Genomic DNA, 24,271 nt, shown 5'->3' with positions numbered 1-24,271 from the left:
CAATGGGGAACACCTGGATCGAAGAATCCAGAATATGCTGAACAAATCACCTTGTTCCATAGCCTTCCAGCCCATTCCCCTAGATCACCGTCACCCTCTCAGGCTGAAGAGTCATGATATAGTACCACGTCTGAGACCACCATTCCATATTCTTATTCTCAAGGTTACCCGCAGATTTCACCTCTAAAGGTGCCACATGAAAATGCTCAAAATGCTACTCACAGAACTGGGATGGGGATGAATCCTCAAACAAGTTAAAACAAATTCAGACAGAAAACACAGAGCATTACTCAAAAGAACTGGTCATTCCAATTCCAAAATGTTAAAAATCTCTATTCTAAGAACCTGCTTTAAAGAGGGAAAATAAATAAATCCAGTGGTGCCAAATGGATGCTCTAACAGAACAATCAATATTACTGCATTTTTGGCTGGCAGCTGCTAATGTAAAATCACACTTCTCTCCCTCCACATCCCCCTCCCACAGCCAAACCAAATTCTCTCTCTCTCTCTCTCTCTCTCTCTCTCTCTCTCTCTCTCTCTCTCTCTCTCTCTCTCCCCTTCTCTCTTTCTCTCCTATACATGGAACTCTGGTTTTCTAACTGAAGGAGGGAAGAGGAGATTTTGAAGTGGAGAAGGGCTAGGAAAGTTGAAGAGGAAAATGGAAGGTAAAAGCTTAAGAACTGGGTTTAATTAAGCATCTCTGGTTAGAGCAGTAAAGGCCAGAAGCTATTCAAGAGGGATGTTGTAGAACTCCAAGTATAACTCAGGTTTCTTCAGGTCTAGGGCACAAATGTGTTGACTCACTGTCACGCATGGAAACAATAACTGTGCTACCCCAAGGATGGAACACTTGGGAAAATTTCAGAGGCTGCTCTCTGGACATGGATGGACATTGACCTATACAGCAGGAAAGGGACTTCACCAAGTAACTTTACAGGTAGTGGGTGCGAGTTGTGACAATAGTGCTAACAGTGAAACAAAGAATAGCTAACATTTATTAAGCTCTGCTATATATCAGGTATCAGCTAGGTGTCTACAAATACTCCTTCACTGTACCTTCTAAATGTATTTTCCTGAGTTTCATAGCTGAGGAAATGAAAGTACAAGCTTAACTAACTTGCCTAGGTCACATAGTTAGCATGTGTTGTAGCCAGAATTAGGTGCAGTCAGTCTGCTTCTAGTGCCCATACGCTCAGGGAAAGGAGGATGAGACGGGATGGGATTAGATGTCTGTGGCACTGAAGTTGGCCAGCAGTTCTGAGTTGTATGAGAACATGTGAGGCTCCCCTTTGGGAACTCCCAGGAATAAGGAGGAAGGACCCCTACTATGATGCCGATGAGGGCTGTCCAGCACCACCATCTGGGCACAAAAACCTGGCAATGTCAATTCCAGCAGAAGAAAGACCTGAATCATAGAGCAGTGTCTATTAGAGATTACACTTTCTGAAACCATGTTACAATTTGAAAAGATGTTGTTTGTAGTAAAAGGTTCAATTTGGTCAGTTATCAATTTTCCAGAAAACAGAAATGCAAGCATAATAACCTCAGGCAGACTTCCAGCAAGAAGGAGCTCTGGCTGAAGCAGTTATTGCACAGACTATTCAAGTACAGCTGACAGAGGAAGGCAGCCACCTGACTGTCTGAACTCAAGGCAGGACGGTAGTGATCAAAAGCTCCTTCCCTGAAAGGGATCTTTTTAACCATAGGAGCCACTACCTCCCAGAGAGATTTGAAGATTTGGGAGACTACGGATTACTTTGAGGCCTGCAAAGAAATCTGCTTCTGACCTGAGAGTTTTTCGAGCTTCCTGTCCCAACTTCAGGTTCAAGGAGGAAGCAAGTAATTAAGCTCTGCCAAGACTCAGAGCTGAGCTCTGGTTCCATTCCCCTGGACTTGCCATCCTGCTCCTGCTCCTGCTCTCGGTCACGGATGCCCCAGGCCCCCTTGTGACGCAGCAGGTCTCAACTCATAGTGGAAGATACACCATCAAGCACCACCATGAAAAAGCCTTCCCCAACACTCTCCTTTGTGCCACTCTCCCACTCTCCTTCTCTGGAGGTCCTAGTATAGCCATGAAGCATATTAATTTGTTCTCAAGTCTATCTCTCCACACTAGGCAGAAAATTCTCTAAAGGCAGGAACCATGTATTATTCACTTCTAATTCAGTACTGGGGTCAAGATTTTTTTAGAACAAAGGGATGACCATGGGCAGTTGGTGCCAGCTTCAGCAAAGGAAATAAGACTTGCTAGAAATCCTAGGCTCTTTTTCTGATTCTCTGAATCTTCCCCTAGGCCAGAATTGTTCCTCCCTAACTACAGGGTTTAGGAAAACTGGTAATAATATGTGACAGATGACGTTGTCCTCAGAACATCTTCAGCAAGCCGCAGGCCTCAAAGGCACCCAATTGACAGTTCCCATGATGGATGAGATGGCTCGAAAAGAAGAGGCTGGCCAGAGCTGGCAACGCTAGAGCTGATGCAGAGAGACCAGGGCAAATGGGAAATTTCGGGATGTCAGAACAGAGATTGTCAATGTAATCCCTATTCCTATCTAACATGCTGTAAAACAGGCCAGAGCCCTGTTCAGGCACTGCTTAAAATTCGAGATATAAAGATGAGACTCTCCTGACAATAAAAGTTGATATACCACAGCATTGTCACCATCATCAGCAAAAGCTCGGGCATTCTTTTGATGTGCAGGCTATGCTTTAAAAACAGCTTGCTCCGTCTCCTTCTTAAGAACTGGGTGAAGAGAGGGCAAGAGGAGGATTGTTTTAGAACATATGTATCCTGGCATCTTATGATTTTATTCCAGCTGCCTTGGCAAAGTCTCATCCATGGCAGTAAGAGCTGTATCTTCCTAATCATTCAATTTATAGGTCCATCAGAGCATGGACCACTCCAATGCAGCTTCCAGCTCTTAAGAATAATATTTAATAAAATGTAAAATGCAATAAAAATAAAATTAATGTTAATTATATGTAAGATTTTCTAAAAGAGGGGATAGGCCTTTCTGAAGCTTAATTATACCGAAAAAAAGATTTTTGTTGTTGGGTGGGCGGGAGGTGGATGTTAATTTACCATATTGATTCCTCTGCCACATCCCTTGAGCTATAAATTGACATTAATTATTCATAGCCCAGAGAGGTCCTATATTAGGAGAAAATTTTTCCATTAAGACTTAATGCACTAGCTCAACACTTTAAAAAGTTGATGCAGGGGTTATCCAGACGTAGAAATGTACTCTTATCATGGCAGTGTGAGTCTGAAGAGTCTGACTCTTCTGCCACAATGATGAGGGAAAATAGAGTGCAATTGACTAGGCAGAGAGAAGCAAACTAACAAAAATCTCCCTCTTGCCTACATTATTTACAGAGAGAATCATTATGATGATCACCATCCAGATAAAAAGACTCTTGGCTGAGCCCCCAACGTCATCTTCGTCCATAATAAAAGACTTTGTTCCCTCTCCTCAGACATCTTTTGTGCCCACCCTTCTTGTTTTTATTATTTCCCAACTAGGACAAAGATGCTCACAAAAATCTTCTCCGATCTGCCTCCTCCATAGGGAACTGACCACAGGTCATGGACCACGGAATGACATACTACATTATCTTCCAACCAAACAAAAAATAATAAACAGGAGGAACTAGCTACGAGGTCTGAAAAGCATAGACCTCATAGCCAGCTCTGCCTTTGAAGTTTCGCTTTTTTATTCAATACTGACGTGGTGTTGTTCTTAGCCTACGACCTGTGTGCCATCCCCTGCAGATGGTGAAGATCTGAGGACCATTGTTGTAGAGTGTGTTCATTAGATATGAAAAAAGAGACTGTGAATGAATGAAACAAAATGTCAACTCCCTTCAGATTCTTTAAGAATAAAAGCAAACAAGCCAGATATTGAATACTGCTCGGTTTTACGTGCGTCAGGGAACTGAATTAATATTGTCTATTTAAATGTATTTCGTCAAAGGGGAAAACAAAAACAGGAAGCAATCTCCAAATTAAGTTTCTTTTTTTCTATGATGTTTGCCACATCTAGGGGATATTGTTATAATCTTTTTAAATAAAATACCATATACACCATGTGCAGAGCATATACCAAAGGCCTCCTCGTGTGACTTTGAAATTCCTCAACAGATGGAGGAAGAATGAATGCCATAGCGATAATCTATATGCTAGAGAATGTTGCTAAATAGCTCACTTCATGGGATGGAAAGGTCAGTTGTTATGATGAAAATTCAAATTCAGCAGGCCCATCTCTGAGTTTCTATCTTTCTTTATTTATCCTTTCAAATATTTATAGAGTGCCTGCTATCTGCCCACACTGTACTGGGCCCTGCAGATACAGCAGTGAGGAAGAAATAATCCTTACCCTCAAGAAGATGACAGTCCAGTCTGGGTATCGCCTACCACTCCCTCATCTCTCTAATTACAAAGCGTGTTGAAGAGCAGGGAAGAAATTGTGCTTGTCAAGGACACATAATAAAACCTGACCCTTATTTGTAAGACTTACTGCTATTCCTTCCTCAATTCTTTATGTAATCCTCCCCAGGACTGGAAGATAACATCAGCCCTCCATCCAATATCCACTGCCCACCTCCCACTCTCAACTATTCAGAAAGCTTTCTCTTTGTGCACTTAGCTTCTCCCCCTGTCCCACCCAAAAGAAAAGGTCTAGGTTTTTGTTTACGTACTTTTGTGAAAAAGAATTGGGAGAATGTGTACAAAGTCACTGAGACAGAAGGTGGTCGAGGAAAGGCAAACAGGGAGAAGAGTAAAGATCAGTACCTCACTCCAGAGTTAAACGACAAGCTAGGGGGCAGATTCCAGAGCCAGGTTATGAGCTTTTCTGCCATGGCTGCTGCCACAGCGATGAGTATGCTCGGGCTTCAGAAGAGGCTCATCTCCAGTGTCCTTTGCTCTGGCAAAAAGAAGATCTGCTTGGACAGCATTGAGACCACTGAGATCGCCAGTGCCAACTCCTATTAGCAGATCCAGAAGCTGATCAAAATGGGTTGATCATCTGGAAGCCTGTGACTGTCCATTCCCAGGCTTGATGCCTGAAAAACAGCTGGGCCTGCCAAAGGGCAGGCATATTGGCATAGGTGAGCAAAAGAGTACTGCCAATGCTCAAATACCCGAGAAGGTAACCTGGATGAGGAGGATGAGAATTCTGCGCTGGCTGCACAGGAGACACTGTGAGTCTAAGATTGACCGCCACATGGATCACAGCCTGTACATGAAAATGAAGGGGAACGTGTTCAAAAACAAGCAGGTTCTCATGGAACACATCCACAAGCTGAAGGGAGACAAGGCTCGCAAAAGGCTCCTGGATGACCAGACTGAGAACTGCAGGTCTAAGTACGCAAGTGCTGTGAAGAGCAGCTTCAGGCCAAGAAGAAGGAAATCATTGAGACTCTGTCCAAGAAGGAAGAGCCCAAGAAATAAAGCTCCCCATCTCTTGTCTGTACACAATGGTCTTGTCAGTTACATAGATCAGTCATTCAATAAAACCAAACTTCATCTGCCTCAAAAAAAAAAAAGTGAGGAGATAAGAGAGTGATGCTCTGGGACATAGCAGGATGGGAGAGGTGTGGGTGAGAATATGAAGGTAAGATTTTCAAATACCACCCTGGGTAATGACTTAGATGCCTCGTAACGTTATTCAAGAGATGAGAGTAACATTTGGAGTCGAATTCCTTTTGTCTTTTCACCGTGCCATGTGAAAACCAAAAGTTTTCAAGGTAATAATCGTTATTCTCATTGTCCAGTTGAAATAACTGAGGCAAAGAAAAATAGAGGGACTTACAGGGTTATGCAACTATTTAGGCAAAGATTTCAAATTGGAAACTGGATCTCCAAACTCAAGTACTTGGGCCTTTTTTCACAAAACGCACAGATTCTGGAGTCAAACTGCTTATGCTCAAATCACAGGCCTGCTACTTATTAAATGTCCCTCAGTTTCCCTAATTATAGTGTCTACCTCAGAGTACGGCTATGAGGATAAAAGCATTAACATATGATAAAATTTTACGACAGTCCTTGTAAGCACTCAATAAAAATAGGGGTAATAGAAATATTAGTAGAAATCATTTTGCTCCAAGTCTTGTATTTTGCTGAAAAACAATTTACAAACTTGATTCTGGCTCCTTATACATGGGAATATTATATACCACCAAATCTTACTAGAGAAATATTATAATTTTATAAACAATTCTTTCCCCTTCCAAAATTACAGGTACAGGTAAGCTCCTTAGCTATTGTATCAGAATACAGTCTCAAGTCAACAAGGAAAAAACTCTTCTAAAAAGTCCATGTGGAAAGGGGACCTGCAGGGCTCCAGAGCTTGGTTATGTGAAAAATAACTTCCCCATCCTGCTTTGCTGAATGGGATGATGTTCATAACTCTTGATCTTGACACACATAAAAAGCAACACACTTTATACTAATTTGAAAGAAAGAGGGAATTTGGCCTCCTTGTAGGAAACCAAGACCCATACTTAATGAAAGGTTCACATTGACCAGACTCCCACAACAGTAAATAACAGAAAAAGAAAGCTGCTACTCATTCATCTCTTCTGTTTGTGTCCTACAGCTTAAAAATGTTTAAATTATCTCCCTCTTGCCTGCGTTGCCACTCACAGACCTTGTGGGGGGAGGGCTCAGTGACTACTCCGCGCTAGCCAATTTCATATATACCATTTCTTCTAATCCTCACAACTCTGTAACATAGCATTGCTTATCCCCACTACAAAGTTGTGGAAATGGGTCTTAGAAAGGCTTAAGCGCCTTCTCCAAGGTCAAAAACAATAACTGGGTTCATATAATATCACAAAGCTCAGAAATCATATAGGTTCACAAACCCTGACTCTCAGTTCAGACCTCTTTGCCCTATTTCACAGTTTCCAGAGCTGGAAGCATGTTCGAGACTAGACTTTTACAAAAATACAAAAATACCATTAGCTTTTATGCCCTGGCCATCAAGCTACCCCCAGTTGCTGGTCTCCTTGCTAGCCTTCATTAAGTTGATTTTCACTGTAAATGTTAGGCCTAAAATATCCCCCCCAGGTTAACAATATTTTCTGCATCCAACCTATTCTTCTACAGCTCTTACAAGTTATTTGATGAACTAATTTGAGTTTTACACCCTCCTCACTCTCCCATCTGGGTGGCATATGTTCATCTGGCTACTGAACATGTATTGAGCAATATCATGTGAAAATATCCTTGCTAGGTATCTACAGTGTATGTAGAGGGAAAAAGAATAAAGCAAGGTCCCTGTCCTACAGGAGCTTAGAATCTGGTCAGAAACTAAAGAGGAACAAAAATTATCACAGCAGAAAGCACAAAGTGCTGAGTACCCAGGAGCATGACAAACATAAAAGCACATCCACAGTGACTTTTGGAGAGAATGCTTCCCTAACATTTTAAGGCTCAGATTCAGGAACATCACAGATCAAGTCAAAAGCAGGTCAATAAAAAGTCAATAAAATATGCAGTTATGCAAAAAAGGTAGAACACACAAACATTCTACTGAATATGTGGAAAACACATTGCTTTGGAAGCTGTACTCTTTCCAGAGATAGAGCTTTTACAAGGGAAAAAAAAGAAAACAAAAAAAGGGCTTGATATTGATCTAGCAACACTGCCATGCAGAAACAGCAGGTTATTTTGTTCCAAAAATCTATAATGCAATCAATTCCTGATTAAGAATTGTTTATTATTCTTTATAGAGATGATTTAGCGTTTCTACATCCATCCAACCAACTAATTTCTACTTATTCAATTTTAAAAAGAGATGTCTAAAGAACAAAGAACACACAGAGATTAAGCTGAGGTGGTGTTTGAACCGGTGTTATGTTCTTTTGTTATGAAAGCATATTGCTTCAGTGCCTAAATCCTGTCTTTCTTTTTTTAAGCTGCCACACTTGAAAAAGTCTACAGAAATGTGAATCTAGTTCCATGATTGTGAAGTATTTTTTGAGGCCATAGGGGAAACTGATGAAGTACGTAAGATACAATGATGCATGTGTAATCACTGATTTATGGATTTCCTCCTCTACCTGCTAATTCATTCTTGCTGATAGAGTTCTCTAGGTCTTAACTTTTTTTCAGATCCCAATTATTCAATGTAAACAAATGAAGAGGAAGTATGGGTATTCAGTGTGATTCATTTGAACAGAAGGTAGGAAACATTAGTATCGATGTATTCCAGGACTTGCAAGCAAAGCACAACTAAATTTAGCAGCCAGTGATATTGATTTGATTAAAAATGGTTTAAGACTTGTAAATGTCACTGAAACTTAGCAAAATGAATATTATTAAATCCTTCTGGTGATGGGGAAAACTAACAAAGGGATTTGCAGTGGTTTCTGTAATTAATTGCTCTGTCATGATTTATATTAACTTACAGTACAACTCCATTAGCTCAGACCTGTCATCTCTGCTCAAGGAACCACCAAGTAATCACTAGCACATTAAAGAATAAATTAGTTTTTGGCTTGGAGCCTAGTTGTAGAATGTTTCATTTGTGTCTACTGCAGACATATGTACCTAATAAAGTTGGGACGAATGAGTTAAAGTACATATATATCAATGTCAGCGAGTTATATTTTAGAGACAATATGCTCAGCATTGTTCATTAGGGGTAATGAATCTTGGTCTATCAGCAGCATCACCTTGTGTTTAGCAAATTCCTTCAGGTAAACTGAGATGCAAGATTCCTTGAACATAGGTAAGTCTCCAGAGTTTACTCTCTTAGCAGTCTGTGGCCTGTGGTTGTAATAATAGCTTCATGTGGTTTTTGTTAACACTTCATTACCCTAAAGTTGGATAAATTATCCTCTTGCTTCTGCCCTACGTGCAAACACAGAACTGAAGCCTTAGCTACTACTACTTACCATAGATTATGGGGATTTGTAAGGTTCTATCAAATCATCTTTGACTTTGATACTTGGATGATGCTGTAAGCAATGCTTGATAGAAGATTGTTTTACATTTCAAAGAGAGCTCCAATTGCCTCAAGGGTTTGTGAGCTAAAACTTGAACCACTTCCTTTTCATTTCAGGCCCAGGAAAGCTAAATTGGCACTCAGCTCGCCAGGATGCTAACTGACACAGAGAACAGAACCTGTAGAGCAATGTCCTATGGAGGCTGTGTACAGGAAAGCTTGTGGCCCCAAGAGTTCACCGAAATCTGCAAGGCTCCAAGGGCAAAATCATTTCAGCTCAAAATCTTTGGGCACTACCCAGACGTTCATAATTTGTCCTGGATCATTTCTGCAATTTGAATCATCAGATGTGAGTGACTCCTTCACAGATGCTATGCCTGCAGTGCAAGGAGCTTGCCACACAGGGGCTTCTCCTGCCTGGCTGAATAGAGTGACAAATGTCCAAAATGCAGAAAGATTGCAGCTTTAGCCAGTTGAAAAATGCATACAGTATTCAGGATAAAATACGAAGATTGTGAGTCAATTTATGAAATATGGGACACCTTATTTTTGCTCTTATAATGTGCTAAGTGATTAGATTTCATATTTGCAATGAGTGGTGCTGATGGCTTTGCATTTAATTGGAGGAAAACCTGGAAACACCCACCATCCAAAACAAATTCTATTTTTGTCCTGTATAGTATTATATACTGCTGAGTTCACTGTAAATAACTACCAAAATAAAAGAAACATTTTCTCCGAAATAAAACAAATGTTTAAAAAAAAATGTGGTGGCAGGAGAGGAATGACAGTAAAGTTAGGACATGAAAAGACATTAGGAGAGGAGAGGGATTATGACTGGGAGAATGGTAACGTAAGTAATGGTTCAAGGAGTGCACAGTTTTTTTTCTTTTTTTAATAGGAATCATCTCTAAATATTGGTTTCAGCTAACTAATAAATGAAATAGAAAACACTCCTGAAGCTAGCCTTTCCACTTACTCATGTAATGTCCTTACTAAAATCATCCCATGTACACAGACAGGATTTAAAAATAATGTCTATGGAATAACTTCTCAGCAAATAGTCTCTCATTTCCTTTTATGAATAAAAACAAACATTAAAATAAAATTATGAGATAGACCTTTGATCCTAATATGTCAGCAATTAGATACAAAAATATATATGTCCCAAACTAGACTTTAATAATAACAGCCAGCATTTAACATTTGTTCAATATTGAGTGATAGACATCATCAAAGTAAGAATAAAGCAAAAACAGGGGAGGCAAAGAAGGAAAAAATAAATCAGTTAGTCAAACGGATTAGTTTGGTTGGTTATTTTTTATAAAATTACCCCCTTATTTTCAGGTCTGTCTTATTTTCAGTTCCTTTTAGAGCCAAACCAATGCATTCAGAGAGAATTCAGACTCGTGTGCAAATAGAACTAAGAGGCACTACATGTAACACAAAGAGAATCCTTTCCTTAGGCGGTGCTTTGTGATTCCTGCCCTTTTGTTTATGCTTCTCCAAAGGATTTGGAAATATCAAATATAGGTTCTAAATCTATTAGAACAGTAGATTCCCTATGGACAAAAAAAAAAAAAAAGCACATGCAGATCAAACATCCACATTTTCTCATCTTTCCTCGATGGGTAACACAGAAACAACTCTATTATCCAAACAGTTAAAAAAGTATGGGTGATTCAAAAGCATTGGCAACCCCCTCTTTCATATTCTTTTTGTTTGAGTCAACTAACTAATAATCTAGAGAAATTTTAAAAAAATTTCTTGTTTCTCACGCCTGTTGGCTAGTTTTGTGTGCTTGACAGCTTCAAACAAATTACATAGCTTTCTCCCTTCTTTCTTCCCCTCCACTTTGAGCTCTAGTGGAAGTTTCACACGCAGGGTTGAGCCCCAAGTCCTTCAGAAAAGCAAATGTTTCATTTTCAGCAGAGCCCACTTATTCCATTCAGACTCGTTTCTTTCACTTCTAGATGTAAAGAGCAGCTGTGACTCCTGAGTTGCTAAAGAAGATCCTATGTACAAAGTTAACAAAACACCGCTCGGACAATGGATTTGATCTCTACAGCAGGGAAGCCGTACTTTTCAAATTCAGCTCTTTCTGGCTCCAACAAATTACAGGTCCCTGAAAAGATCTAGTGACTCTTTTTAAGTGTGTTTGTTGAACAAGCTCAGAGGTGACCATATGATTTAGTACAGCATGTTAACATTTTGTCAAGCACCATGGCCCAGGATAGATCAGCTATGGAGTCCAGGCTCCCTCAGTTGGTGGCATTTAGGAGATCCATTAACTCTGCACAAACTATATTTATTCAACCACTTTCAACGGATTGATGGGACTCCTTACCCCTGCACATAGGGCTAGATGCTGACGCTGATGTGTGGTTACCTTCTCCTTTCCCCTGACAAAATAATCTTTTGCCGCCACAAAATGTTGTTCTTTAAATATTTGTTCTTCATATATTTGGTAAAAATATACTTTTACTAACAAACTTAAACATCCTTGTATTTACCCACTTGGGAAATATATTCAAGCATTTAGAATATAAGTAATAAATGGGCCATGCCCATGGAAAAGCCTCATGCTATATATTAGGCTAGCTCAGGTTTACCACTATGTTCAGATGACGGGTGATTGTGAGCTCAGAGTTAGTGGTGAGGTCTCTCCAACTTTCCCATGTAGCTTGCAAAAGATACTCAACAAAGTCAGGTCAAAGTTAGAAAAATGTACTTATTAATTTCTACTTGAGTATGTGACAGAAACATACTTTTTTTTTTCTTTTTAGGTAACATGTGTGATAATACAAGTTGGAGGATGCTACATGTCTGCTTTAGTACACTGATTTTGTTTTTTTGTTTGTTTTTATTAGTTTCATGTGTACAAAACAATGTAATTGTTAGACATTTAAACCCCTCACAAAGTGGTAACCTTCCACCCATGATCTACTACCCCTTTGACATTGTATATGGCTGTTATAATTCCATTGACTCTATTCCTTACGCTGTACTCCACATCCTGTAACTATATATGTATTAAATTATAGATGACATTCATTATTATTCAGCTTCAGGTGTACACTACAGTGGTCAGGCATCTACACCGTTCATGAAGTGGTCTCCCTAATAAGACAAGTGTCCATCGGATACCCTACAAAATCTTTACAACATTATTGATTATATTCCCCAAATTGTCTTTCGTATCCCCGTGACAATCTTGTGTTTACCAATTTGTGCTTTCTAATCCCCTCACCTTCTCCCTCATACATTTATACAATGGAGTATTACTCGGCCATAAAGAAGAATGAAATCTTACCATTTGCAATGATATGGATGGACCTAAAGAACATTATGCTAAGTGAAATAAGTCAGACGGAGAAAGACAAATGCCATATGATCTCACTTATATGTAGAATCTAAAGAATAGACTAAATGAGCAAACTCGTACACTGATTTTTACTGCCTCTTAAATACTGATGCCTTGGCCAGGTGGTTGGGCAACCCAGTCCCTAAACTGTCTCTGTCTTTCTGTTTTCATAGTCAACCAACATGGCCCATCTCATGTGTTGGACCTTCCCCTCCATTCCTCCCTCTTTAAGAAATAATTCCTAGTGCACATTTATTTCCATGGCTTACTACCTACCAATAGATATACGTTTTCAATTACTCATGCAACTCACAAGAGATTGAATTCTGACTTCTCTATTCTCCCTTTGTAATTAGCTCAGGTTCTGGAAATTTATGTAAGATTCCTCTACGCATGAAATAAAGATTAATTAAAATGATAATTCAGTGAAGACTAAATTTGAATACTGTGACAAGCTATGTCCCACCTCTATTTCCATCATTACTCACATTCCTACATTTTCTACAAATCTATGTTTGCATGTATGGATGCTGGCTAAGATGAGTGCCCTAAAAGAGGCACCCACTTGGCTTCAAAATTGCCTCAAGTAACATAATGCCAGGGATAGTTTTTGCTAACTTAAGGTTAAGAAAATTATTCAGGAGGCTTATTTATGCTCTGCACAATGGAAAATTAGTGCCCTTTGTCTAGAGTTAATAGTAATTTGATGGCATTAAACTCAGAAAATGTCAAACCAAACAGGATCTGTTTCAAAATACAGATTCATGAAGGCAGGCAATAAATTTACTTATATAATGACAGAATAAAATTCAGAAGAGACGCTGAGGTGTCTATCTTTAACTAATTAATCATACAGAGAACTTCTCATGAATCAAAGGAGAAAGGGAAAAAGTAGAATATTCTAGTTAATAAGTATATTAGAGCTCTCACTATCTCTTTATGAAAACTCCACATAAAGATAAAAGATATGTTATTTTGATTCATTTAGACAAGTTGCTTTCATAAAAAATTTTTAAAAAAGCAATGAGCTTAAAATTTTCATAGGTCAATCAGCTTCATCAGCTACAATATCTTAGAAGTTGTCCTGGACCAGATGACTCAAGATGTGGACTATTCATCTGACGAGAATGTCGATGGAAGAATATGGGTGAATCAGCACAATATTTATTCCCACATTTTAAATAGATAAGTAGATAGATATGTATTTATATCTTAATAACTACATATTTTTATTTTTTTCTATAAGCTCTATGAAGGAGAAAAACATCTTTAAAGCATATACATTTTAACAATGATGAGTCCTGTGTTAAACACAAAGAAAACAAACATACACAGAGATTTGGTATAAAACTTGGCACGGACCTTGGAGCCTATCTCACCTAAAACTGTAGCTACATGACTTTGGTCAAGTCACGATTACCCAAAGCTAAAAGAGAGAATATACCACTTCCTAATGTTGTTTTAAGAAGCACTCAATAAAATGTAATTAGAGATATACATATAGAATTAAATCTTTCTATTTAAAAAGGCAATACTTATTGGAGATTCTCTCAATACAAAGCTTCATCCTGACTTCTTTGTTCCTTTATTTAGGTAGTTCACCATATAAAGGACACCAGTGTGATCCTTCCTACGATTTTATTTTGACCATTAGTGCGTAGGAAAGTAATTTTGTTATGTACAACTTCAAAGACTTAAAACATCAATTATAGGTTATCACAGCAGATACATACCTCCGTGATAATGACTCATCACCTTGAGTGAGTCATTTAGTGCTTGGGCCAACTGCCTACCTGTGATCATTTTGGACTCTTGATCAAACCCCTCCCCCCCCATAATTTTACCAAAATGACTAAAGCTCCCATAATTATAACCATTGATTTACTCAACAAAAGTTTTCCTAAGCAGCTAATAGGTTCTAGACACTAGAAATTCAGTAATAAATGACATGGCTCCTCCTGGCTTCAAAGATCATACAATCTGGTGATAGAGACAGATACATAAACTTCTATTCATCATACAAGGCAGAATAAACATGATTTAAGAGAGAAGAACAAGCCAAATGCTGAATTAGAAAAGGAAGTTCAGAAAAAGTTAGTTGGACTTTCAATAATGAGTAGAACTTTAAAAGGCAGAGCCAGGGAGCTCCGCAATGAGCACTCTGACTTCCACAAAGACTTGGAACTTCAGTGACAGCACATCATTTGGTCCGGTGAGAAAAGAAACAGGATTGACAGATGCCCTGGTAAAGGAGGCAGGTCATTAGACTAATAAGGGAGGGTGCTATGTGCCATGCTAAGGAACTAGGAATTTTTCTAAGCAGTGGAAGCAATGCAAGGTTTGGAGAGGAGTCATATGAACAAATCAATATTTTCAAAAGAAAACTCATCAGCAGAGAGCTGGATTGGAGAGGCAAGGACTTGGAAGAACAGAAAATATTAAGAGTGAATCACTAGAAAAAGAGACCAGTAGTGAGTTTAGAAAATATGATATGGACTGGTAGAATTAAGCAATCGTAGCAAGTGGTTGTCTGAGGAAAAGAGAAAGCTGAGTGATGCACAGATTCTAGCCTAGATGGCTGTTACGCGGGGCAAATGGGAAGGAAGAGCAGGTCTGGGGAAAGGTAAAATACCTAGGTTGATTTTAGATGTTGAAGGAAAGCAGAAGAAAAAGAAAGGAAGAACAGGCAAGAGAAAGGGATAGGAGAAAAGAAAAAGAAGAAAAATAGCAAAGAAAGAAGAAAAGTTAAACAGAAAAGGAAGCTCATTTCCCAGAACAGAATCAGTTTTAGTGCAAGTTAAAGTAGTAGTTTTTAAAAGCCTAATTTTTTTTATGTCATATGATGAGGAAAACCAGCTGATTTTTTTTAAACTTGTCCAAGTATCAAGATTTATCTGTATCTTTCTTGCAATCATATTCATCCATTGCTAAGCTACTTGAATTTCAGATTATTCATTCGAAACCATAACGAAGTGGTCCAGTACAAATGCACTCATTCATTTATTTATTCAACAAATATTTATTGAGGGCCTACTATATACCAGATACTATGGTAAGTGCTGGGCATACAACAGTGAATATAACAAAAATCCCTTCCCTAACATACTCTATCACTCTATAAATGGGATTTTGTGTCCCTTGAAAAAAGCATGTTTAAGGGAAATAAACTTGTCAAATTAAGACCTTATTTCTTGTTTCCATATGAAAGGAAGTTAGACACACTCATTAATATTTACAATGGAAGTTCGAGGACATGAGATTTTATGGCTGCAGGAAGGAGGGTTGCCTTTTGTTAATCCTGGCTCTGTCCCCTCTCCTGCACCATCCCTGTACTCATCCTTGAAACTGAGATAGTTTAAATTAAAATTAGCCATTCATAACTGGTTATTTGTTAGGATCACTTGGGGTGTTGGAAACATAAACAGTCACAGGGCCCCACCCAGGTCAATTAAAGCAGTATCTCTGAGGATACAGTGTTTTATTTTTAAAGCTACCCCAGTGATTCTAAAGGGAATTGCCCGGACTAATTATACTGAAAATTCCAAGTTTCACAGAGGAGGAAATAGAGACCGCCCCCTCACTCCCACCTACTATGGTACATAATCCCATAGATCTGCATGCATTTGGATATATTCATTTCTTTGAAGGTATATTTCATCTTAATGTTAGTAAGCTGTTTGTTCTTACAAGGCAAACTGTGCGATACAAGCTGAAGTGGTAAACTGGCACCTCTCCAGAAATTTGAGATAATTGTATAGCCAATCTAGATAGGTCAGAATAAAAGCACCCTGCATAGCTACTAACAATATTTTCTTCTGCTTACCCCTTATAAAATAAGAAATACAGATTTTCAGTCCTTAAACATCTGAAGCCATTTACACAAATATTTTTTCTGCAGGAGAGCATCCTCAAAGAAATATTATTGATGACCTAGTACTAGTACAATATTTCTTAAATATCTACATATGTAGTAGACTCTTGCATTCAATTAATAATTGACATCCTTTCAGTTAATACTGAATGGACCTTTCTAGAAAGAACTGCCCTCTTCAGGCTTCTAATTGAAACACCATTCAGAAGCCTAAGGTCGTATTACCTTACCTCTAAAAACCATTGTTAAGGAAGGTCTAATAGAGAACATGGTCATGGCCTTAAAAAATATGGAATCCAAAATAAAACTATGTTTTCTTGATCATAACTCCAAATTGATGATGTTACTTTGCAATTCAATTCATCTAAAGCGCCTTCTTTTATTCTTCTTTGAAATTGCCCTCACCATCATAAGAGCCCTAAGGACTCAGTGCCACAAATGGTTTGATTAAAATAGGTTGTTAAAAGTTAAGATGAGAGATTTCTCTTCATGCATTCACTCCCTGCTTTGGTAGCTTCTTGGCTTTACAGGAGGCTCATTAATAGACCAGCTTGCCCAGTTTGTCATCTGTTTCATTATGCAAAATATATACTTTTCAATTACTTTTCCTGTGTGAAAATCTCTTAACTCTAACCTGATATAATGATCTTTGGGTTTCTTCTCAACTTCTGAATGGCACAGCTTTCCTAAATTCTCAATTGGGGGTAAAATACTTGGAAACTCTAATGGGAATTAATTTTAATGCAATGATCTTTATGTGCCCATTAAAAGAGGAGTGAAATAGCTTGCAAAGCTGACCACTAGGCAAACCTAGTATTGACCTCAAAGGAAGAAAAAAAAATATTTAAAGCTCTCTGATCATTTGTTTAATCCATTTAATATGGGATGTAAAGAAGCTATCCTTAAAATAAAGCTTTGGTTCACAACATTAATTTTATTTCAGGTTTGTGAAGAAGTGGAAAAAGAACAGGATTCACTTATCTTCAATCATCTTAAGTTAGAAATGTTACATCAGTAGTAATTGGAGACACACACACACACACACACACACACACACATACACAAAGGAGCTATAACAGTTATTACAATAACAGGTATTTGGTGGACAACTTTGTCCTCACATGTTTCTTTCATTTACCATGTATAGTTCTTCTTCCATAGAAGAATCTGGATACCTCAAGTTGCCCAAACAGATCTTTCTGGCTGTCTTCTAGGTAGAACGAGACCCATTTATATGCCATAGCTGTACTTACCAGGCCCCCATGAAACATGGGTGCTTTAGTCTGAATATCTTGGCCCACCTGACCCCAAAATATTTTACTTCACAAAGCCTTACCTCAAAATAATTTTCAAATGTACCAATGCCCACAAAAATTATACAGTTATTAGTAGAAGGCATGAAAAGCAAGTCTAAAGACTTTGCTTTATTGCCACAATTCTTCATTCTAGAAACAGGCAGTCAGTGCTGGCACAAATGATGCCTGTGAGATTTGAGGAAAGCTGCAGCTTCCTCAAGACACTTTACTGTCATCTGCCTTAAAATTGCTGTTAATCAATACACACACACATGTTATTTCAAATGTGAATGCTGTCCCCTAGAGGTGTGAAATGCACAATTTACACAATTGTACATAGCAGCCACGGGAAGGAGTTCAAAGAAAACAAAAAAATCACTTGTGATTTTGCTTCTGAGGATTCATCCTAACTCAATCAGGTACTAGAAAGGAATGACTTTTACCATATGGCACTTTATGAATGAAAAATTGAGAATATATACATACATTCACATGTATGTTTGTGTGTGTGTGTGCATGTATTTCCTCAGCAAGAAGAAATCCTACTTCTGAATCTCTTGATTTGGCCCTTATGGCCCAAAAGGACTTGGGTACATTTAAGGCAGTCCTTTTAAAGCCAGCAGTAATCCAGAAAAATCCACACTTATATACCTCATTGCCTGAAACTTAGTTGAGAGTAGAATTGACTAAACAAAGGAGGGCTCGAAGGGTAGAAAATAGGGATGCAGGGAAAGGGAAATTATGCTTAGAAGGTTCCAAAGTAAACCTCTGAGAAACTCAAGGTGGGAGGTGTGGTCAACGGACTGCAGTGGCAAGTTCAGACAGGCTATGGATGTCCCAGCAAGTACAGAAAGTATCATCTCAGGCTTCTGGAATTAGGAAGAAGATAGAGAAGCCCAAGGTAAAGAGCTTTGACACTATATACACATAATTCAAATCCTGCAGCTACCTCTACTTCACTGAGTGACTTAGAAAACAATTGCATAATTTCTCGGATCTCAGTTTCTCCTCTAAAAACTTGAAATAAAAATACCCTTTGAGGCTACGCTAAGTAAACAGCAAGTTCCCTATATCTTTCTGCTTTGATATAAGAATGAAGTATACCAGGTAATTAAGCAGATCTAATGTGTGTTTTTGTATATTTGACATTCATAATTTAGATAGAAAGCAACATTATTTAAAATAAATGCTTGTCATTAAACCAGCTTCATAATAATTCTGATGCCTATTCTCTCTTATAAAAAATTCACTTGACCTTAGCTATTTTTTGAGCACATGGACTTAATAGAGTATTTGACAAAACATAAGTGTATTCATAAAGAATATTTCCCAGTAATTTATTAATTATATTTAAAATTGAATCACATCCATTTAGTACTTTTCCTGTCAGAGCTGACCAGTATGCACTGACAAATTTACTGACATAAAGTCACTGTGATCTTACATAAAGAAACAAGGATGTCAAAAATATCCTACAATTGCAAGTGATAAAATAGGCAATGTCTGGAAATGAGAATGTTATTACCAAAAGTGCCTCATCAGTTACCAGAGGAGGCTGGCAGTGTGGAGGAGGCAATGACTTCACTGTGATTGACTATGACATATAAATGCTTCAAGAACCAGCACCCACCCAGAGACTGACCCTTCGTTTTCCCAGCACGTTATTGATGGCACTTCTGTTTGACCAGAAGGAAACTTTGCTTAACTTCAGTTTGCGCAAACAATGCAGAAGATCCAACCTGGGACAAGTCTTAAGGAAGAGGGGAAAAATGTTTTATCAAACCCATTCCACATTTTCTTTGAGAATTTGGCACAGAGTGACTGCAGGCTGATTTCCCATATCTGTCTAAAGTTGGCAGAATTTACACAAATGACAGGCAGACACTCTATCACTCTGAGCTAAACAATAACATTTCTAAGTGTACAGATGTTGAGGGTGTTGTAATAAAATGAATAATTAATCAAGAAATATTTATCAAAACCCCACTGCATTAGAGGTACTCTTCTAAGTTTTGTATGGAATTTAAAGAAAAAGAGTGTCCTGTCCTCAGAAACTTAAAATTTCTATTGGGTAAACCAACATTTAAATGTGTACCTAAGGAAAGAGAACCATCAGTCAATTTACGCTTAGCTATTGCTGCATTAACAAATGAACCCAAAATCTTAGTGGCTTACAAAAGCAGAGATTGACTTCTTTCCTTGTTATCTGCCCATGACCATTAGCTATGGCCCAGCTCCCTGTTTCTTCAGTCTAAGACCCTGTCTGATGGAGTATCCTCTTTCGGGGATGTTGCTCATCTTGTGGCAGAGGGAAAAGCAAATGGAGGAACCAAATAATGGATCTTAAAGTTTCTGCTTGTTAAGTAGCACATGTCATTTCTAGGTGACCAACTTGTTGTGCTTTGTTTAGTACTTACTATGTTTTAGCACTGAACACCCCATATCCTAGGAATCCCTCAGTCCCAGGTAAACCAGAATGGTTTCCATGTACTGTTCTGGTTTTAAAACTGAGAGCCTCACATCTTGAGAACCTCCTCAATCCTAATAAACCAGAAAAAAATTGGGATAACTGGTCACCTGGACTCACCTCCACGCGTATTCTATTGTTCAAACCCACTTAAACTTACCTGCCCCTTTTGAGTTCAACAGGATATAGTCATATATTAGTCCCGCAGAGAGGGGCACTATGAATCACATAGTCAACCCTGATATTTACATCAATGGGATGGGAAAATACATCAATGGGATGGGATGGCCTTTGCCAGAAGGAGACAGAAAAAAAAGAAAGAAAGAAAGAAAAATAATACAACTGACCATAACAACTACAACAAAAGGCATGTTTAAAATTCAACACAATTTCTTGGTTGGAAACCATTTGCTAAATTCTTATCATATGTCAGACTCTATGTAGGTCTGGGAATCTCAGAGGCAAAATGATACTGCTCTTATGGAAGTCAAGTTATAGTGGGAAAAGCAGACATATGAACCATAATTGAAATATCATGTGATGACATTAAAATAAGGTAACCATGCATCCCTATTTGCCCAAGATATCCTAGTTTAAATCTGTTGTCTTGATGTAATTACTGAGAAAGCTTCCTTTCACTCCAAATATGTCCCAGTTTAGATGAAAAATATATATATTCTCCTGGGGACAATGGAGAAGAAAGTAAATTCCTGGTGAAATCAGAAAATATTCCCCAAGGTAGGCGATAGTTAAGCTAGGTTTCAATTGATAAGTAGTTGTGCACAGGTGGAGAATGTAGTAACCAATCATATCACAGAAAATGTTTGCCTGCGTACACACACACACACACACACACACACACACACACACACAATAAGCCTGAAAAAACATAGTTAGAAGAAGCTGCCAGCTGTCGAGTGTTGCTAGAATTACAAATGATTCTCCATCTCCCAATAGATAAAGTACATAATTCCACCCCAGTGATCTTCCTGATCTGGTCCCTGCTGCCTCTTTAACCTCATCTTCTACTACTCTCCCCTTGCTGGCTCTACACCAAGCACATTGGCCTCCTAAATATTCCTCAAACATACCTCCTCCTCAATGCATTTGTATGGTCTTTTTTCTCTGCTTGGAGCACTTCACCCCTATGATATCTGCATGGCTTGTTTCTCCACTGCACTCAGGTCTCTGGTTAAGTTTCTCCTTATTAGAGAATGCTTCCTATATAAGAAAGCATATCAACAATTCTCTATATTGCTTCATTTTTATGCAGAGTACTTACTATCATCCAACATGGTAGCAATTACTGTTTTGTTTATTGATTGCCCTTTGTTCTTCCATACAGCCTCACTGAGGGCTAAGGCTTTATTTTGTTCACTGCTATATCCTATATCCTTGGCACATAGTAGGTGCTCAATAAATATTTCTTGGGTAAATAAAGTACCAGAGTCATCAAGACAATAGAAGGTGGTAGGAAGAGATGAAGTTAGAGAGTTAAACGTATTCCAGAAAATTGATGTGTGTTAGGGAGGGATTCAAAATTGGCATCCACCATTACAGACGCCCAGAACATCATAACCATTATAATTTGATTCTTAATTTTCCTAGAAGGCTGACCCTTGAATGGGAAATGTGTGAAAATACTATATTTGTCCTAAATTTGTATTTTTCCCTATTTATGAATACAATCAATAGGTAACAAAAATGATGAGATCTAATGAATCTCTTAATGGCTACCAGAAAGCAACTTGTCTTCCTCTATTGACCTTTTATAAAAGGCCCTAAATAAAGTCCTTTCCAGACCAGCTAGAGTAAAAGACGGTGTATCGGTTACCTATTGCTATATAATACCTCAAACCTGAAGGGCTTAAAACCACAACCATTTATCATTTCTCATAAGTCTATGAATTCACTTCTGATTAGCATTCAGGCCAGGCCTGTATGATCTTTTCTGGGTTTGCTTATTATGAGTCTGAGTTAATAGGTCAGCTAAAGACTGACTGGTCTAGGCTAGCCTTGGCTGGGATGGCTCAGTTCTGTCTCATGTGGTCTATCACCACTCAGCAGGTTATCCCATGCTTGTTCCCGTGGAGAAGGGGCACTGACAGGAAGAAAATGTGTGCAAGACCTCTTGAAACTAAGGCTTAGTCCTGGCACACAGACACATTCACTGCATTCTATGGCCGAAACAAGTCAGAAGGCCAGTTTAGATTTAAAGGGTAGGGAAAGAGGCTCTATCTTTTAACAGAAAGAACTGCAAAGTCACATCACAAAATGTATATGAACAGGGAAAAGTGAAGAATTGGAGCCATATTTCCAATCTATCACAGTCTGCCCTCCGGCCACAATATAATTCACATTCTTCCCATATGTTAAATACACACACTTCCTCATATCAATGAAACACCTGCTCACTGAATTATCTATTAACTTACACTAAGATCACTTTTCAAGTTTACATTTCAAGAATCATAATAACATCTGACACAACTAATAAGTTGGTTTAGGAAGAACCCTGAATGCATATGAAGCTGACTATTCATAGCCTCTGAGATTGAGCTGTCAGTGAATAATATTTGCCAAGGAAAAAAATAACATTAAAGAAGTCAACACAAACATGTCCAGGAGAACCATAGCCCTGTTTTAAAAAAAAATTAAGGTTTGAAAGATGGTGAATAATTTATATATATTTATAATATTTGATATGCCCAGTCATTTCAGTCTATGGTAGAATCAACAGGCTCCCAGATAACCTATTTGGAGTAGACAGGGAGCTAAACTACAAATTATCTTTGCATATCTGTCCTTTCATTCACTTAAAAAGTTGGCAAATAATAACATTGTTTTACAATAGTAGCTTAACACAAATTAAAAGACTAGGCTCTAATCTGAGGAGTGTAAATGCAGCTAGTTTAACAAGCTTAATTTTCTGCCCAAGCATTTGGCCACCCAGAGGCATGTAATGAAAAGCAATTGAACTTGTTTCTGTAAGACTATTTACTCCCTTCAGTTATTGGGTTTATGGACCCATTGTTCAATAGTTCTCTCTTGGATTTCAACTCATGCTTGATTGGTTGCTAAGCAAAAATATAAACAATGCCAAAAGTGTAGTAGGTATTTGGACAGATTAGTTGACAAAGTACCATAATTATACAATCAACAATTAAAAGGCTAAATTGAAAATTTTAAAGGCCAGGACCCAAATTTTTGTTTGCAGTTATCATCCCAGTATATGCTTGGAAGAATGCACACCAACAAGTGCGGGCAGCCAATTTAAATCTTTCAAACAGTGCCACCACTGTATTTTCCCTATCTAGAATGCACTATAATATAGTGAACCCAATTTAATAAAATATATATCATAAAGAAGAGCTGCCACTATTATTCCAGGTTCATATGCAAATTTATAGCTGGTAAAATTAAACTCTCAAAAGCATTACTGGGAAGACAGTTTGAGAGGAGCTACTAAGTAAGGGGTGATTTGTTGGACTAGAATTTTAGCTATATTAATTCCAAGTCCTAGCAACTCTCTGTATGGGAAATAGGAACAACAACCATCACTACTGTGATCACATAATATAGGAGCTATGGAAGATTGGTATAGTAATCTGCCTAATGAGTTATGCCTGCTTTATTGAGACTCTTGTACCATTCCTTCCCACATTGATTGTGAACTTGGCCATGTGACTTGCTTTGGTCAATGGAACAGTGGCCAAATAACATAACCAAAGACTTGAAAAGTGCTTGTGCTTTGGGCCTCATTCTGTTGGAATACAACCGCCATGTGAAAAAGTCTGAATTAATCTACTAAAGACACATGGTCTAGCCAACAGGGAGCAACAGCTGCTAGACATGGGAGTGATGCCATCTTAGACCGTCCAAACTCAGCTGAGCTGCCAGATGATTATAGTCACATGAGTGACCCCAGCAAGAGTTACAGAAGAACTTCCAAGCTGAACTCAGCCAAAGTTATTGATCCATAGATTTCTGAGCACATAAAATTGTGATTGTTCAAGCTAGTACATTTTGGTGCAGTTTGTAATTTAGGAAGGTATAACTGATATGGCAGAAAACTGTCACAGCCTCACTTTCTTCTCTTAAGGTTTGAACATTTCTGGGCTAATATTTCCAATCCTGCTGATTTCTTAAGCTTCCTAGACAATTTTATCCATCCTCCATTGCACCTATCCTTAGTGACTGAACTGCTAGCAATACAATTCAACTCAATTCAACAAATACTTATTGAGCTCTTATTTCTTCTCCAGCCTTCTATTAAATTAATAAAGATGCTATCAGTTACCCATGCATTAAATGGGCTTC

At 38.3% G+C, this 24,271-nt stretch overlaps 1 pseudogene; it reads left to right on the top strand.

Moving 5' to 3' along the window:
* The first annotated feature begins 4,876 nt into the window (after window positions 1-4,876).
* On the top strand, window positions 4,877-5,452 carry LOC117029056 (60S ribosomal protein L19-like; annotated as a pseudogene).
* Window positions 5,453-24,271: the final 18,819 nt, after the last annotated feature.

Source organism: Rhinolophus ferrumequinum, chromosome 10 (genome assembly GCF_004115265.2).
Source record: "Rhinolophus ferrumequinum isolate MPI-CBG mRhiFer1 chromosome 10, mRhiFer1_v1.p, whole genome shotgun sequence".
Classification (NCBI taxonomy): domain Eukaryota; kingdom Metazoa; phylum Chordata; class Mammalia; order Chiroptera; family Rhinolophidae; genus Rhinolophus; species Rhinolophus ferrumequinum.
Note: the sequence above shows the minus strand (reverse complement) of the source record. Positions and strands in the feature narration are given on the sequence as shown.